Genomic DNA, 18838 nt, shown 5'->3' on the forward strand with positions numbered 1-18838 from the left:
GAGCTCCTTTCTTCAACTCGCTTTTTTGTGAGCTGGCCGCAACACCGCAGGATTGCTTCAGGCCCTAGTGTGGTTCCGGCACGGCACGCTGAGCCTTTGGTTAATTCCTCTTCCTGGTGGGAAATGAGAGTTAAATTTGCCCGTCCAGACACCTCCAGCTAGTCTCTCTTTGGTTCTCCCTATTCCTGTTCATTTTCCACAGAAATTGCAAACTGGGCCAAACAGGAGGTTAAAGGCACTGACTCTCCAAGTGGGGAGAGTGTTAGTAAAGCATCTGGAATGTTGCACCCGAGTTCCACGGGACGAAAACTGAGACACATTTGAACACGTTTCCTGATCACACGGTGGATCATACTCTGTGTTCCACATGCATGTTTCAGCTGAAGGAAGAATCCCTTAAACCTGGAGAGTTGAGACCCATGGAATGGGTACCATGCAGTATGACTTCAAAGGGTCTGCATTTGCTCACCGAACCTCACCAATCCTATCACTGCTGCGTTTATGCCGCCGTACACACGCTTGATTCTCTTTCGGAGACAAATAAATCCGTAGGTTTTAAGATTATTTCTAGTCAGGTATATTCTTAGGCGTTTAATATGGGGTGTTGAGTCCACTGCATTGAGCAAGGTGTAGCTCTTGTCTATTACATATTTGGCTTATGGAACGGTATCTGTGCTAATTTCAATCTCTGGTTTTATGCAGCACCCCGAGTCACCTTTCCCCTTAAGCAAGCATAAGTTGGTTTTCTACATTTGAGACCCTGTTCTGTTTTGTAATTCAGTTCCTGTGTAGCCAAGTTTACATTCCGTGTAGTAGTGATACCTTATGATGTTTCTTTTTCTGTGTGACTTATTTCACTTAGAATCATCGTACCTGCATCCACTCATTATGCTGCTACGGGCCTGATGACATAGATTTCATTGCTCAGTGATATTGCATTGTACGTAAGTACCACAACTTCTTTATCCATTTTTCGCTTTCTGTGATATTGAACTTGTACCGTAAACGAGGTTCTTGTAAACAGAGCCGGCCCAAACTTTGGGGTGGCTGTGTCTGTTTGATTTTCATTTCCCTAAGCTATAGGACCATAAGTGGAAGTGCCCTAGGCTCTGTTGCTTAGTTTTTTAGATGTTTCAGGAAACAGCATACACTTCTCCAGAGTGGCTGTTGGCAATTTACATCCCGCCCATCAGCATAACAAGGCTCCCAGTTCTCCATGGCCTGTCCTGCCTTTCTGGATTTTACACTTTTTTCATATGGCCCTTTTGACCGGGGGGCAGCGAGACTTCATTGTAGTGCAGATTTCCTTTGCAAGCTTGCTTGGTTGGCCAAAAAGTGCGTATGCGTTTTTTCCTGGAAAAAACGCATACGCCCTTTTTGGCCAAGTGCATCATTGTGGACGTTCTGCCTCTTTTCCTATGCTTTACATGCAATTCCCGTCTACCTCCTGAAATCGGTTTCCTGCAATTCTGCCCCGCTTTCAAGTCCTCTTGGCAGCCTTACTTCAATATATTTTTGGACGATAGCTGTCATTTATAACTCTGCAGGTTTGTGAATTACAGTGCCCCTGAGCTCCTTTCTTCAACTCGCTTTCTTGTGAGCTGGCCGCAACACCGCAGGATTGCTTCAGGCCCTAGTGTGGTTCCGGCACGGCACGCTGAGCCTTTGGTTAATTCCTCTTCCTGGTGGGAAATGAGAGTTAAATTTGCCCGTCCAGACACCCCCAGCTAGTCTCTCATTGGTTCTCCCTATTCCTGTACATTTTCCGCAGAAATTGCAAACTGGGCCAAACAGGAGGTTAAAGGCACTGACTCTCCAAGTGGGCAGAGTATTAGTAAAGCATCTGGAGTTTGCACCCGAGTACCAGGGGACGAAAACTGAGACACATTTGAACACGTTTCCCGATCACACGGTGGATCATACTCTGGGTTCCACATGCATGTTTTAGCTGAAGGAAGAATCCCTTAAACCTGGAGAGTTGAGACCCATGGAATGGGTACCATGCAATATGACTTCAAAGGGTCTGCATTTGCTCACCGAACCTCACCAATCCTATCACTGCTGCGTTTATGCCACTGTACACACGCTTGATTGTCTTTCGGAGACATATAAATCCGTAGGTTTTAAGATTATTTCTAGTCAGGTATATTCTTAGGCGTTTAATATGGGGTGTTGAGTCCACTTCGTTGAGCAAGGAGTAGCTCTTGTCTATTACATATTTGGCTTATGGAACGGTATCTGTGCTAATTTCAATCTCTGGTTTCATGCAGCACCCCAACTCACCTTTCCCCTTAAGCTAGCGTAAGTTGGTTTTCTACATTTGAGACCCTGTTCTGTTTTGTAATTCAGTTCCTGTGTAGCCAAGTTTACATTCCGTGTAGTAGTGATATCTTATGATGTTTCTTTTTCTGTGTGACTTATTTCACTTACAATCATCGTACCTTAATCCACTCATTATGCTGCTACGGGCCTGATGACATAGATTTCATTGCTGAGTGATATTGTATTGTACGTAAGTACCACAACTTCTTTATCCATTTTTTGCTTTCTGTGATATTGAACTTGTACCGTAAACAAGGTTCTTGTAAACAGAGCCGTCCCAAACTTTGGGGTGGCTGTGTCTTTTTGATTTTAATTTCCCTAAGCTATAGGACCATAAGTGGAAGTGCCCTAGGCTCTGTTGCTTTGTTTTTTAGATGTTTCAGGAAACACCATACACTTCTCCAGAGTGGCTGTTGGCAATTTACATCCCGCCCATCAGCATAACAAGGCTCCCAGTTCTCCATGGCCTGTCCTGCCTTTCTGGATTTTACACTTTTTTCAGATGGCCCTTTTGACCGGGGGGGGGCAGTGAGACTTCATTGTAGTGCAGATTTCCTTTGCAAGCTTGCTTGGTTGGCCAAAAAGGGCGTATGCGTTTTTTCCTGAATATATTCAGGAAAAAACGCATACGCCCTTTTAGGCCAAGTGCATCATTGTGGACGTTCTGCCTATTTTCCTATGCTTTACATGCAATTCCCGTCTACCTCCTGAAATCGGTTTCCTGCAATTCTGCCCCGCTTTCAAGTCCTCTTGGCAGCCTTACTTCAATATATTTTTGAACAATAGCTGTCATTTATAACTCTGCAGGTTTGTGAATTACAGTGCCCCTGAGCTCCTTTCTTCAACTCGCTTTCTTGTGAGCTGGCCGCAACACCGCAGGATTGCTTCAGGCCCTAGTGTAGTTCCGGCATGGCACGCTGAGCCTTTGGTTAATTCCTCTTCCTGGTGGGAAATGAGAGTTAAATTTGCCCGTCCACACACCTCCAGCTAGTCTCTCATTGGTTCTCCCCATTCCTGTACATTTTCCGCAGAAATTGCAAACTGGGCCAAACAGGAGTTTAAAGACACTGACTCTCCAAGTGGGGAGAGTGTTAGTAAAGCGTCTTGAATGTTGCACCCGAGTACCAGGGGACGAAAACTGAGACACATTTGAACACGTTTCCTGATCACACGGTGGATCATACTCTGTGTTCCACATGCATGTTTCAGCTGAAGGAAGAATCCCTTAAACCTGGAGAGTTGAGACCCATGGAATGGGTACCATGCAGTATGACTTCAAAGGGTCTGCATTTGCTCACCGAACCTCACCAATCCTATCACTGCTGCGTTTATGCCACCGTACACACGCTTGATTCTCTTTCGGAGACACATAAATCCGTAGGTTTTAAGATTATTTCTAGTCAGGTATATTCTTAGGCGTTTAATATGGGGTGTTGAGTCCACTGCATTGAGCAAGGTGTAGCTCTTGTCTATTACATATTTGGCTTATGGAACGGTATCTGTGCTAATTTCAATCTCTGGTTTTATGCAGCACCCCGAGTCACCTTTCCCCTTAAGCAAGCATAAGTTGGTTTTCTACATTTGAGACCCTGTTCTGTTTTGTAATTCAGTTCCTGTGTAGCCAAGTTTACATTCCGTGTAGTAGTGATACCTTATGATGTTTCTTTTTCTGTGTGACTTATTTCACTTAGAATCATCGTACCTGCATCCACTCATTATGCTGCTACGGGCCTGATGACATAGATTTCATTGCTCAGTGATATTGCATTGTACGTAAGTACCACAACTTCTTTATCCATTTTTCGCTTTCTGTGATATTGAACTTGTACCGTAAACGAGGTTCTTGTAAACAGAGCCGTCCCAAACTTTGGGGTGGCTGTGTCTTTTTGATTTTAATTTCCCTAAGCTATAGGACCATAAGTGGAAGTGCCCTAGGCTCTGTTGCTTTGTTTCTTAGATGTTTCAGGAAACAGCATACACTTCTCCAGAGTGGCTGTTGGCAATTTACATCCCGCCCATCAGCATAACAAGTCTCCCAATTCTCCATGTCCTGTCTTGCCTTTCTGGATTTTACACTTTTTTCAGATGGCCCTTTTGACCGGGGGGCAGTGAGACTTCATTGTAGTGCAGATTTCCTTTGCAAGCTTGCTTGGTTGGCCAAAAAGGGCGTATGCGTTTTTTCCTGAATATATTCAGGAAAAAACGCATACGCCCTTTTTGGCCAAGTGCATCATTGTGGACGTTCTGCCTCTTTTCCTATGCTTTACATGCAATTCCCGTCTACCTCCTGAAATCGGTTTCCTGCAATTCTGCCCCGCTTTCAAGTCCTCTTGGCAGCCTTACTTCAATATATTTTTGGACGATAGCTGTCATTTATAACTCTGCAGGTTTGTGAATTACAGTGCCCCTGAGCTCCTTTCTTCAACTCGCTTTCTTGTGAGCTGGCCGCAACACCGCAGGATTGCTTCAGGCCCTAGTGTGGTTCCGGCACGGCACGCTGAGCCTTTGGTTAATTCCTCTTCCTGGTGGGAAATGAGAGTTAAATTTGCCCGTCCAGACACCCCCAGCTAGTCTCTCATTGGTTCTCCCTATTCCTGTACATTTTCCGCAGAAATTGCAAACTGGGCCAAACAGGAGGTTAAAGGCACTGACTCTCCAAGTGGGGAGAGTGTTAGTAAAGCGTCTGGAGTTTGCACCCGAGTACCAGGGGACGAAAACTGAGACACATTTGAACACGTTTCCCGATCACACAGTGGATCATACTCTGGGTTCCACATGCATGTTTTAGCTGAAGGAAGAATCCCTTAAACCTGGAGAGTTGAGACCCATGGAATGGGTACCATGCAATATGACTTCAAAGGGTCTGCATTTGCTCACCGAACCTCACCAATCCTATCACTGCTGCGTTTATGCCGCTGTACACACGCTTGATTGTCTTTCGGAGACATATAAATCCGTAGGTTTTAAGATTATTTCTAGTCAGGTATATTCTTAGGCGTTTAATATGGGGTGTTGAGTCCACTTCGTTGAGCAAGGAGTAGCTCTTGTCTATTACATATTTGGCTTATGGAACGGTATCTGTGCTAATTTCAATCTCTGGTTTCATGCAGCACCCCAACTCACCTTTCCCCTTAAGCTAGCGTAAGTTGGTTTTCTACATTTGAGACCCTGTTCTGTTTTGTAATTCAGTTCCTGTGTAGCCAAGTTTACATTCCGTGTAGTAGTGATATCTTATGATGTTTCTTTTTCTGTGTGACTTATTTCACTTACAATCATCGTACCTTAATCCACTCATTATGCTGCTACGGGCCTGATGACATAGATTTCATTGCTCAGTGATATTGCATTGTACGTAAGTACCACAACTTCTTTATCCATTTTTCGCTTTCTGTGATATTGAACTTGTACCGTAAACAAGGTTCTTGTAAACAGAGCCGTCCCAAACTTTGGGGTGGCTGTGTCTTTTTGATTTTAATTTCCCTAAGCTATAGGACCATAAGTGGAAGTGCCCTAGGCTCTGTTGCTTTGTTTCTTAGATGTTTCAGGAAACAGCATACACTTCTCCAGAGTGGCTGTTGGCAATTTACATCCCGCCCATCAGCATAACAAGTCTCCCAATTCTCCATGTCCTGTCTTGCCTTTCTGGATTTTACACTTTTTTCAGATGGCCCTTTTGACCAGGGGGCAGTGAGACTTCATTGTAGTGCAGATTTCCTTTGCAAGCTTGCTTGGTTGGCCAAAAAGGGCGTATGCGTTTTTTCCTGAATATATTCAGGAAAAAACGCATACGCCCTTTTTGGCCAAGTGCATCATTGTGGACGTTCTGCCTCTTTTCCTATGCTTTACATGCAATTCCCGTCTACCTCCTGAAATCGGTTTCCTGCAATTCTGCCCCGCTTTCAAGTCCTCTTGGCAGCCTTACTTCAATATATTTTTGGACGATAGCTGTCATTTATAACTCTGCATGTTTGTGAATTACAGTGCCCCTGAGCTCCTTTCTTCAACTCGCTTTCTTGTGAGCTGGCCGCAACACCGCAGGATTGCTTCAGGCCCTAGTGTGGTTCCGGCACGGCACGCTGAGCCTTTGGTTAATTCCTCTTCCTGGTGGGAAATGAGAGTTAAATTTGCCCGTCCAGACACCTCCAGCTAGTCTCTCATTGGTTCTCCCTATTCCTGTACATTTTCCGCAGAAATTGCAAACTGGGCCAAACAGGAGGTTAAAGGCACTGACTCTCCAAGTGGGGAGAGTGTTAGTAAAGCGTCTGGAGTTTGCACCCGAGTACCAGGGGACGAAAACTGAGACACATTTGAACACGTTTCCCGATCACACAGTGGATCATACTCTGGGTTCCACATGCATGTTTTAGCTGAAGGAAGAATCCCTTAAACCTGGAGAGTTGAGACCCATGGAATGGGTACCATGCAATATGACTTCAAAGGGTCTGCATTTGCTCACCGAACCTCACCAATCCTATCACTGCTGCGTTTATGCCGCTGTACACACGCTTGATTGTCTTTCGGAGACATATAAATCCGTAGGTTTTAAGATTATTTCTAGTCAGGTATATTCTTAGGCGTTTAATATGGGGTGTTGAGTCCACTTCGTTGAGCAAGGAGTAGCTCTTGTCTATTACATATTTGGCTTATGGAACGGTATCTGTGCTAATTTCAATCTCTGGTTTCATGCAGCACCCCAACTCACCTTTCCCCTAAGCTAGCGTAAGTTGGTTTTCTACATTTGAGACCCTGTTCTGTTTTGTAATTCAGTTCCTGTGTAGCCAAGTTTACATTCCGTGTAGTAGTGATATCTTATGATGTTTCTTTTTCTGTGTGACGTATTTCACGTAGAATCATCGTACCTGAATCCACTCATTATGCTGCGACGGGCCTGATGACATAGATTTCATTGCTGAGTGATATTGCATTGTACGTAAGTACCACAACTTCTTTATCCATTTTTCGCTTTCTGTGATATTGAACTTGTACAGTAAACGAGGTTCTTGTAAACAGAGCCGGCCGAAACTTTGGGGTGGCTGTGTCTTTTTGATTTTAATTTCCCTAAGCTATAGGACCATAAGTGGAAGTGCCCTAGGCTCTGTTGCTTTGTTTTTCAGATGTTTCAGGAAACAGCATACACTTCTCCAGAGTGGCTGTTGGCAATTTACATCCCGCCCATCAGCATAACAAGGCTCCCAATTCTCCATGTCCTGTCTTGCCTTTCTGGATTTTACACTTTTTTCAGATGGCCCTTTTGACCGGGGGGCAGTGAGACTTCATTGTAGTGCAGATTTCCTTTGCAAGCTTGCTTGGTTGGCCAAAAAGGGCGTATGCGTTTTTTCCTGAATATATTCAGGAAAAAACGCATACGCCCTTTTTGGCCAAGTGCATCATTGTGGACGTTCTGCCTCTTTTCCTATGCTTTACATGCAATTCCCGTCTACCTCCTGAAATCGGTTTCCTGCAATTCTGCCCCGCTTTCAAGTCCTCTTGGCAGCCTTACTTCAATATATTTTTGGACGATAGCTGTCATTTATAACTCTGCATGTTTGTGAATTACAGTGCCCCTGAGCTCCTTTCTTCAACTCGCTTTCTTGTGAGCTGGCCGCAACACCGCAGGATTGCTTCAGGCCCTAGTGTGGTTCCGGCACGGCACGCTGAGCCTTTGGTTAATTCCTCTTCCTGGTGGGAAATGAGAGTTAAATTTGCCCGTCCAGACACCCCCAGCTAGTCTCTCATTGATTCTCCCTATTCCTGTACATTTTCCGCAGAAATTGCAAACTGGGCCAAACAGGAGGTTAAAGGCACTGACTCTCCAAGTGGGGAGAGTGTTAGTAAAGCGTCTGGAGTTTGCACCCGAGTACCAGGGGACGAAAACTGAGACACATTTGAACACGTTTCCCGATCACACGGTGGATCATACTCTGGGTTCCACATGCATGTTTTAGCTGAAGGAAGAATCCCTTAAACCTGGAGAGTTGAGACCCATGGAATGGGTACCATGCAATATGACTTCAAAGGGTCTGCATTTGCTCACCGAACCTCACCAATCCTATCACTGCTGCGTTTATGCCGCTGTACACACGCTTGATTGTCTTTCGGAGACATATAAATCCGTAGGTTTTAAGATTATTTCTAGTCAGGTATATTCTTAGGCGTTTAATATGGGGTGTTGAGTCCACTTCGTTGAGCAAGGAGTAGCTCTTGTCTATTACATATTTGGCTTATGGAACGGTATCTGTGCTAATTTCAATCTCTGGTTTCATGCAGCACCCCAACTCACCTTTCCCCTTAAGCTAGCGTAAGTTGGTTTTCTACATTTGAGACCCTGTTCTGTTTTGTAATTCAGTTCCTGTGTAGCCAAGTTTACATTCCGTGTAGTAGTGATATCTTATGATGTTTCTTTTTCTGTGTGACTTATTTCACTTACAATCATCGTACCTTAATCCACTCATTATGCTGCTACGGGCCTGATGACATAGATTTCATTGCTCAGTGATATTGCATTGTACGTAAGTACCACAACTTCTTTATCCATTTTTCGCTTTCTGTGATATTGAACTTGTACCGTAAACAAGGTTCTTGTAAACAGAGCCGTCCCAAACTTTGGGGTGGCTGTGTCTTTTTGATTTTAATTTCCCTAAGCTATAGGACCATAAGTGGAAGTGCCCTAGGCTCTGTTGCTTTGTTTTTTAGATGTTTCAGGAAACACCATACACTTCTCCAGAGTGGCTGTTGGCAATTTACATCCCGCCCATCAGCATAACAAAGCTCCCAGTTCTCTATGGCCTGTCCTGCCTTTCTGGATTTTACACTTTTTTCAGATGGCCCTTTTGACCGGGGGGCAGTGAGACTTCATTGTAGTGCAGATTTCCTTTGCAAGCTTGCTTGGTTGGCCAAAAAGGGCGTATGCGTTTTTTCCTGAATATATTCAGGAAAAAACGCATACGCCCTTTTTGGCCAAGTGCATCATTGTGGACGTTCTGCCTCTTTTCCTATCCTTTACATGCAATTCCCGTCTACCTCCTGAAATCGGTTTCCTGCAATTCTGCCCCGCTTTCAAGTCCTCTTGGCAGCCTTACTTCAATATATTTTTGAACAATAGCTGTCATTTATAACTCTGCAGGTTTGTGAATTACAGTGCCCCTGAGCTCCTTTCTTCAACTCGCTTTCTTGTGAGCTGGCCGCAACACTGCAGGATTGCTTCAGGCCCAAGTTTGGTTCCGGCACGGCATGCTGAGCCTTTGGTTAATTCCTCTTCCTGGTGGGAAATGAGAGTTAAATTTGCCCGTCCAGACACCCCCAGCTAGTCTCTCATTGATTCTCCCTATTCCTGTACATTTTCCGCAGAAATTGCAAACTGGGCCAAACAGGAGGTTAAAGGCACTGACTCTCCAAGTGGGGAGAGTGTTAGTAAAGCGTCTGGAGTTTGCACCCGAGTACCAGGGGACGAAAACTGAGACACATTTGAACACGTTTCCCGATCACACGGTGGATCATACTCTGGGTTCCACATGCATGTTTTAGCTGAAGGAAGAATCCCTTAAACCTGGAGAGTTGAGACCCATGGAATGGGTACCATGCAATATGACTTCAAAGGGTCTGCATTTGCTCACCGAACCTCACCAATCCTATCACTGCTGCGTTTATGCCACCGTACACACGCTTGATTGTCTTTCGGAGACATATAAATCCACAGGTTTTAAGATTCTTACTAGTCAGGTGTATTCTTAGGCGTTTAATATGGGGTGTTGAGTACACTTCGTTTAACAAGGAGTTGCTCTTGTCTATTACATATTTGGCTTATGGCACGGTATCTGTGCTAATTTCAATCTCTGGTTTCATGCTGCACCCCAACTCACCTTTCCCCTTAAGCAAGCATAAGTTGGTTTTCTACATTTGAGACCCCGTTCTGTTTTGTAATTCAGTTCCTGTGTAGCCAAGTTTACATTCCGTGTAGTAGTGATATCTTATGATGTTTCTTTTTCTGTGTGACTTATTTCACTTAGACTCATCATACCTGCATCCACTCATTATGATGCTACGGGCCTGATGACATAGATTTCATTGCTGAGTGATATTGCATTGTACGTAAGTACCACAACTTCTTTATCCATTTTTCGCTTTCTGTGATATTGAACTTGTACCGTAAATGAGGTTCTTGTAAACAGAGCTGTCCCAAAATTTGGGGTGATCGAGTCTTTTTGATTTTAATTTCCCTAAGCTATAGGACCATAAGTGGAAGTGCCCTAGGCTCTGTTGCTTTGTTTTTTGGATGTTTCAGGAAACAGCATACACTTCTCCAGAGTGGCTGTTGGCAATTTACATCCCGCCCATCAGCATAACAAGGCTCCCAATTCTCCATGTCCTGTCTTGCCTTTCTGGATTTTACACTTTTTTCAGATGGCCCTTTTGACCGGGGGGCAGTGAGACTTCATTGTAGTGCAGATTTCCTTTGCAAGCTTGCTTGGTTGGCCAAAAACGGCGTATGCGTTTTTTCCTGAATATATTCAGGAAAAAACGCATACGCCCTTTTTGGCCAAGTGCATCATTGTGGACGTTCTGCCTCTTTTCCTATGCTTTACATGCAATTCCCGTCTACCTCCTGAAATCGGTTTCCTGCAATTCTGCCCCGCTTTCAAGTCCTCTTGGCAGCCTTACTTCAATATATTTTTGGACGATAGCTGTCATTTATAACTCTGCAGGTTTGTGAATTACAGTGCCCCTGAGCTCCTTTCTTCAACTCGCTTTCTTGTGAGCTGGCCACAACACCGCAGGATTGCTTCAGGCCCTAGTGTGGTTCCGGCACGGCACGCTGAACCTTTGGTTAATTCCTCTTCCTGGTGGGAAATGAGAGTTAAATTTGCCCGTCCAGACACCTCCAGCTAGTCTCTCATTGGTTCTCCCTATTCCTGTACATTTTCCGCAGAAATTGCAAACTGGGCCAAATAGGAGTTTAAAGGCACTGACTCTCCAAGTGCGGAGAGTGTTAGTAAAGCGTCTTGAATGTTGCACCCGAGTACCAGGGGACGAAAACTGAGACACATTTGAACACGTTTCCCGATCACATGGTGGATCATACTCTGGGTTCCACATGCATGTTTTAGCTGAAGGAAGAATCCCTTAAACCTGGAGAGTTGAGACCCATGGAATGGGTACCATGCAATATGACTTCAAAGGGTCTGCATTTGCTCACCGAACCTCACCAATCCTATCACTGCTGCGTTTATGCCGCCGTACACACGCTTGATTCTCTTTCGGAGACATATAAATCCATAGGTTTTTAAGATTCTTACTAGTCAGGTGTATTCTTAGGCGTTTAATATGTGGTGTTGTGTACACTTCGTTTAGCAAGGAGTAGCTCTTGTCTATTACATATTTGGCTTATGGCACGGTATCTGTGCTAATTTCAATCTCTGGTTTCATGCAGCACCCCAACTCACCTTTCCCCTTAAGCAAGCATAAGTTGGTTTTCTACATTTGAGACCCTGTTCTGTTTTGTAATTCAGTTCCTGTGTAGCCAAGTTTACATTCCGTGTAGTAGTGATATCTTATGATGTTTCTTTTTCTGTGTGACTTATTTCACTTAGAATCATCGTACCTGAATCCACTTATTATGCTGCGACGGGCCTGATGACATAGATTTCATTGCTTAGTGATATTGCATTGTACGTAAGTACCACAACTTCTTTATCCATTTTTCGCTTTCTGTGATATTGAACTTGTACCGTAAACGAGGTTCTTGTAAACAGAGCCATCCCAAACTTTGGGGTGGCTGTGTCTGTTTGATTTTCATTTCCCTAAGCTATAGGACCATAAGTGGAAGTGCCCTAGGCTCTGTTGCTTTGTTTTTTAGATGTTTCAGGAAACACCATACACTTCTCCAGAGTGGCTGTTGGCAATTTACATCCCGCCCATCAGCATAACAAAGCTCCCAGTTCTCCATGGCCTGTCCTGCCTTTCTGGATTTTACACTTTTTTCAGATGGCCCTTTTGACCGGGGGGCAGTGAGACTTCATTGTAGTGCAGATTTCCTTTGCAAGCTTGCTTGGTTGGCCAAAAAGGGCGTATGCGTTTTTTCCTGAATATATTCAGGAAAAAACGCATACGCCCTTTTTGGCCAAGTGCATCATTGTGGACGTTCTGCCTCTTTTCCTATGCTTTACATGCAATTCCCGTCTACCTCCTGAAATCGGTTTCCTGCAATTCTGCCCCGCTTTCAAGTCCTCTTGGCAGCCTTACTTCAATATATTTTTGGACGATAGCTGTCATTTATAACTCTGCAGGTTTGTGAATTACAGTGCCCCTGAGCTCCTTTCTTCAACTCGCTTTCTTGTGAGCTGGCCGCAACACCGCAGGATTGCTTCAGGCCCTAGTGTGGTTCCGGCACGGCACGCTGAGCCTTTGGTTAATTCCTCTTCCTGGTGGGAAATGAGAGTTAAATTTGCCCGTCCAGACACCCCCAGCTAGTCTCTCATTGGTTCTCCCTATTCCTGTACATTTTCCGCAGAAATTGCAAACTGGGCCAAACAGGAGGTTAAAGGCACTGACTCTCCAAGTGGGGAGAGTGTTAGTAAAGCGTCTGGAGTTTGCACCCGAGTACCAGGGGACGAAAACTGAGACACATTTGAACACGTTTCCCGATCACACGGTGGATCATACTCTGGGTTCCACATGCATGTTTTAGCTGAAGGAAGAATCCCTTAAACCTGGAGAGTTGAGACCCATGGAATGGGTACCATGCAATATGACTTCAAAGGGTCTGCATTTGCTCACCGAACCTCACCAATCCTATCACTGCTGCATTTATGCCGCTGTACACACGCTTGATTGTCTTTCGGAGACATATAAATCCGTAGGTTTTAAGATTATTTCTAGTCAGGTATATTCTTAGGCGTTTAATATGGGGTGTTGAGTCCACTTCGTTGAGCAAGGAGTAGCTCTTGTCTATTACATATTTGGCTTATGGAACGGTATCTGTGCTAATTTCAATCTCTGGTTTCATGCAGCACCCCAACTCACCTTTCCCCTTAAGCTAGCGTAAGTTGGTTTTCTACATTTGAGACCCTGTTCTGTTTTGTAATTCAGTTCCTGTGTAGCCAAGTTTATATTCCGTGTAGTAGTGATATCTTATGATGTTTCTTTTTCTGTGTGACTTATTTCACTTACAATCATCGTACCTTAATCCACTCATTATGCTGCTACGGGCCTGATGACATAGATTTCATTGCTGAGTGATATTGCATTGTACGTAAGTACCACAACTTCTTTATCCATTTTTCGCTTTCTGTGATATTGAACTTGTACCGTAAACGAGGTTCTTGTAAACAGAGCCGTCCCAAACTTTGGGGTGGCTGTGTCTTTTTGATTTTAATTTCCCTAAGCTATAGGACCATAAGTGGAAGTGCCCTAGGCTCTGTTGCTTTGTTTTTTAGATGTTTCAGGAAACAGCATACACTTCTCCAGAGTGGCTGTTGGCAATTTACATCCCGCCCATCAGCATAACAAGGCTCCCAATTCTCCATGTCCTGTCTTGCCTTTCTGGATTTTACACTTTTTTCAGATGGCCCTTTTGACCGGGGGGCAGTGAGACTTCATTGTAGTGCAGATTTCCTTTGCAAGCTTGCTTGGTTGGCCAAAAAGGGCGTATGCGTTTTTTCCTGGAAAAAACGCATACGCCCTTTTTGGCCAAGTGCATCATTGTGGACGTTCTGCCTCTTTTCCTATGCTTTACATGCAATTCCCGTCTACCTCCTGAAATCGGTTTCCTGCAATTCTGCCCCGCTTTCAAGTCCTCTTGGCAGCCTTACTTCAATATATTTTTGGACGATAGCTGTCATTTATAACTCTGCAGGTTTGTGAATTACAGTGCCCCTGAGCTCCTTTCTTCAACTCGCTTTCTTGTGAGCTGGCCGCAACACCGCAGGATTGCTTCAGGCCCTAGTGTGGTTCCGGCACGGCACGCTGAACCTTTGGTTAATTCCTCTTCCTGGTGGGAAATGAGAGTTAAATTTGCCCGTCCAGACACCTCCAGCTAGTCTCTCATTGGTTCTCCCTATTCCTGTACATTTTCCGCAGAAATTGCAAACTGGGCCAAACAGGAGTTTAAAGGCACTGACTCTCCAAGTGGGGAGAGTGTTAGTAAAGCATCTTGAATGTTGCACCCGAGTACCAGGGGACGAAAACTGAGACACATTTGAACACGTTTCCCGATCACACGGTGGATCATACTCTGGGTTCCACATGCATGTTTTAGCTGAAGGAAGAATCCCTTAAACCTGGAGAGTTGAGACCCATGGAATGGGTACCATGCAATATGACTTCAAAGGGTCTGCATTTGCTCACCGAACCTCACCAATCCTATCACTGCTGCGTTTATGCCACCGTACACACGCTTGATTGTCTTTCGGAGACATATAAATCCACAGGTTTTAAGATTCTTACTAGTCAGGTGTATTCTTAGGCGTTTAATATGGGGTGTTGAGTACACTTCGTTTAACAAGGAGTTGCTCTTGTCTATTACATATTTGGCTTATGGCACGGTATCTGTGCTAATTTCAATCTCTGGTTTCATGCTGCACCCCAACTCACCTTTCCCCTTAAGCAAGCATAAGTTGGTTTTCTACATTTGAGACCCCGTTCTGTTTTGTAATTCAGTTCCTGTGTAGCCAAGTTTACATTCCGTGTAGTAGTGATATCTTATGATGTTTCTTTTTCTGTGTGACTTATTTCACTTAGACTCATCATACCTGCATCCACTCATTATGATGCTACGGGCCTGATGACATAGATTTCATTGCTGAGTGATATTGCATTGTACGTAAGTACCACAACTTCTTTATCCATTTTTCGCTTTCTGTGATATTGAACTTGTACCGTAAACGAGGTTCTTGTAAACAGAGCTGTCCCAAAATTTGGGGTGACCGTGTCTTTTTGATTTTAATTTCCCTAAGCTATAGGACCATAAGTGGAAGTGCCCTAGGCTCTGTTGCTTTGTTTTTTGGATGTTTCAGGAAACAGCATACACTTCTCCAGAGTGGCTGTTGGCAATTTACATCCCGCCCATCAGCATAACAAGGCTCCCAATTCTCCATGTCCTGTCTTGCCTTTCTGGATTTTACACTTTTTTCAGATGGCCCTTTTGACCGGGGGGCAGTGAGACTTCATTGTAGTGCAGATTTCCTTTGCAAGCTTGCTTGGTTGGCCAAAAACGGCGTATGCGTTTTTTCCTGAATATATTCAGGAAAAAACGCATACGCCCTTTTTGGCCAAGTGCATCATTGTGGACGTTCTGCCTCTTTTCCTATGCTTTACATGCAATTCCCGTCTACCTCCTGAAATCGGTTTCCTGCAATTCTGCCCCGCTTTCAAGTCCTCTTGGCAGCCTTACTTCAATATATTTTTGGACGATAGCTGTCATTTATAACTCTGCAGGTTTGTGAATTACAGTGCCCCTGAGCTCCTTTCTTCAACTCGCTTTCTTGTGAGCTGGCCACAACACCGCAGGATTGCTTCAGGCCCTAGTGTGGTTCCGGCACGGCACGCTGAACCTTTGGTTAATTCCTCTTCCTGGTGGGAAATGAGAGTTAAATTTGCCCGTCCAGACACCTCCAGCTAGTCTCTCATTGGTTCTCCCTATTCCTGTACATTTTCCGCAGAAATTGCAAACTGGGCCAAATAGGAGTTTAAAGGCACTGACTCTCCAAGTGCGGAGAGTGTTAGTAAAGCGTCTTGAATGTTGCACCCGAGTACCAGGGGACGAAAACTGAGACACATTTGAACACGTTTCCCGATCACACGGTGGATCATACTCTGGGTTCCACATGCATGTTTTAGCTGAAGGAAGAATCCCTTAAACCTGGAGAGTTGAGACCCATGGAATGGGTACCATGCAATATGACTTCAAAGGGTCTGCATTTGCTCACCGAACCTCACCAATCCTATCACTGCTGCGTTTATGCCGCCGTACACACGCTTGATTCTCTTTCGGAGACATATAAATCCATAGGTTTTTAAGATTCTTACTAGTCAGGTGTATTCTTAGGCGTTTAATATGTGGTGTTGTGTACACTTCGTTTAGCAAGGAGTAGCTCTTGTCTATTACATATTTGGCTTATGGCACGGTATCTGTGCTAATTTCAATCTCTGGTTTCATGCAGCACCCCAACTCACCTTTCCCCTTAAGCAAGCATAAGTTGGTTTTCTACATTTGAGACCCTGTTCTGTTTTGTAATTCAGTTCCTGTGTAGCCAAGTTTACATTCCGTGTAGTAGTGATATCTTATGATGTTTCTTTTTCTGTGTGACTTATTTCACTTAGAATCATCTTACCTGAATCCACTTATTATGCTGCGACGGGCCTGATGACATAGATTTCATTGCTTAGTGATATTGCATTGTACGTAAGTACCACAACTTCTTTATCCATTTTTCGCTTTCTGTGATATTGAACTTGTACCGTAAACGAGGTTCTTGTAAACAGAGCCATCCCAAACTTTGGGGTGGCTGTGTCTGTTTGATTTTCATTTCCCTAAGCTATAGGACCATAAGTGGAAGTGCCCTAGGCTCTGTTGCTTTGTTTTTTAGATGTTTCAGGAAACACCATACACTTCTCCAGAGTGGCTGTTGGCAATTTACATCCCGCCCATCAGCATTACAAAGCTCCCAGTTCTCCATGGCCTGTCCTGCCTTTCTGGATTTTACACTTTTTTCAGATGGCCCTTTTGACCGGGGGGCAGTGAGACTTCATTGTAGTGCAGATTTCCTTTGCAAGCTTGCTTGGTTGGCCAAAAAGGGCGTATGCGTTTTTTCCTGAATATATTCAGGAAAAAACGCATACGCCCTTTTTGGCCAAGTGCATCATTGTGGACGTTCTGCCTCTTTTCCTATGCTTTACATGCAATTCCCGTCTACCTCCTGAAATCGGTTTCCTGCAATTCTGCCCCGCTTTCAAGTCCTCTTGGCAGCCTTACTTCAATATATTTTTGGACGATAGCTGTCATTTATAACTCTGCAGGTTTGTGAATTACAGTGCCCCTGAGCTCCTTTCTTCAACTCGCTTTCTTGTGAGCTGGCCGCAACACCGCAGGATTGCTTCAGGCCCTAGTGTGGTTCCGGCACGGCACGCTGAGCCTTTGGTTAATTCCTCTTCCTGGTGGGAAATGAGAGTTAAATTTGCCCGTCCAGACACCCCCAGCTAGTCTCTCATTGGTTCTCCCTATTCCTGTACATTTTCCGCAGAAATTGCAAACTGGGCCAAACAGGAGGTTAAAGGCACTGACTCTCCAAGTGGGGAGAGTGTTAGTAAAGCGTCTGGAGTTTGCACCCGAGTACCAGGGGACGAAAACTGAGACACATTTGAACACGTTTCCCGATCACACGGTGGATCATACTCTGGGTTCCACATGCATGTTTTAGCTGAAGGAAGAATCCCTTAAACCTGGAGAGTTGAGACCCATGGAATGGGTACCATGCAATATGACTTCAAAGGGTCTGCATTTGCTCACCGAACCTCACCAATCCTATCACTGCTGCATTTATGCCGCTGTACACACGCTTGATTGTCTTTCGGAGACATATAAATCCGTAGGTTTTAAGATTATTTCTAGTCAGGTATATTCTTAGGCGTTTAATATGGGGTGTTGAGTCCACTTCGTTGAGCAAGGAGTAGCTCTTGTCTATTACATATTTGGCTTATGGAACGGTATCTGTGCTAATTTCAATCTCTGGTTTCATGCAGCACCCCAACTCACCTTTCCCCTTAAGCTAGCGTAAGTTGGTTTTCTACATTTGAGACCCTGTTCTGTTTTGTAATTCAGTTCCTGTGTAGCCAAGTTTATATTCCGTGTAGTAGTGATATCTTATGATGTTTCTTTTTCTGTGTGACTTATTTCACTTAGAATCATCGTACCTTAATCCACTCATTATGCTGCTACGGGCCTGATGACATAGATTTCATTGCTGAGTGATATTGCATTGTACGTAAGTACCACAACTTCTTTATCCATTTTTCGCTTTCTGTGATATTGAACTTGTACCGTAAACGAGGTTCTTGTAAACAGAGCCGTCCCAAACTTTGGGGTGGCTGTGTCTTTTTGATTTTAATTTCCCTAAGCTATAGGACCATAAGTGGAAGTGCCCTAGGCTCTGTTGCTTTGTTTTTTAGATGTTTCAGGAAACAGCATACACTTCTCCAGAGTGGCTGTTGGCAATTTACATCCCGCCCATCAGCATAACAAGGCTCCCAATTCTCCATGTCCTGTCTTGCCTTTCTGGATTTTACACTTTTTTCAGATGGCCCTTTTGACCGGGGGGCAGTGAGACTTCATTGTAGTGCAGATTTCCTTTGCAAGCTTGCTTGGTTGGCCAAAAAGGGCGTATGCGTTTTTTCCTGGAAAAAACGCATACGCCCTTTTTGGCCAAGTGCATCATTGTGGACGTTCTGCCTCTTTTCCTATGCTTTACATGCAATTCCCGTCTACCTCCTGAAATCGGTTTCCTGCAATTCTGCCCCGCTTTCA

Source organism: Leucopleurus acutus, assembly GCF_964270905.1.
Source record: "Leucopleurus acutus genome assembly, chromosome: 1".
NCBI lineage: Eukaryota > Metazoa > Chordata > Mammalia > Artiodactyla > Delphinidae > Leucopleurus > Leucopleurus acutus.